The sequence below is a fragment of the Egretta garzetta genome, unplaced genomic scaffold, assembly GCF_000687185.1.
Source record: "Egretta garzetta isolate BGI_Z169 unplaced genomic scaffold, ASM68718v1 scaffold4, whole genome shotgun sequence".
NCBI classification, from domain to species: domain Eukaryota; kingdom Metazoa; phylum Chordata; class Aves; order Pelecaniformes; family Ardeidae; genus Egretta; species Egretta garzetta.
This window is the reverse complement of record NW_009259329.1, coordinates 2,591,260-2,591,914: the sequence shown is the minus strand read 5'-3', so window position 1 is coordinate 2,591,914 and position 655 is coordinate 2,591,260.

Below are 655 nucleotides of genomic sequence, written 5' to 3'. Positions count from 1 at the left end.
CAGCAGACCGCTCGCTCCTCCGGAGCGTTTTGCTGCTCCCTGCTTGGCCCAACATTGCAAATGTTGCCCTGCACAAACTTCCCAAAACCAGCTTCCTCCTGCACCAGCGCTCGGCCCCCATCCGGTACAAGCAGCAGTGGGGCCAGGGCTCAAAACACCTTGTGCCCGACACCGGAGGAGCTCACACAGTTGGGGTGGTGTTGTTCCAACGCTCCCGTGGAAGCTGGATTGCTATTTGGGGATTAAGGGTGGATGGGAATTGGTTTCAAGTACTTTTTGCTCTGGAATACCTTAGTTTTAAGGAAGTGGTAAGAAGCAACTTGACGGCTCGTGCCTGCTGGAACCAGGAGGGCCGTTCACAGTAGTCTCTCATAACTCTCAGCGCGAGTTACAGGGGTCAAGAGGAGCTGGGCAGAAGCACAGGGCAGCTTGGAAAGCGGTCGGTAACACGGGGCAGGGAAAGATGAGGACAGAGAACTTCAACACAACAGGAAAGCAGCAGTTTAATAAATAATCCATCGGAGGGAGAGATCAGCCAGTTCCAAACACAACCCCAACTGAAACAAACAAGTTTGTTAGCTCAGAAAAAAAAAAAAAAAAGATACAGAAACACAGGCAATAGTAAACTTGGGGTGCAGAGGTACCGTGGTTCAGC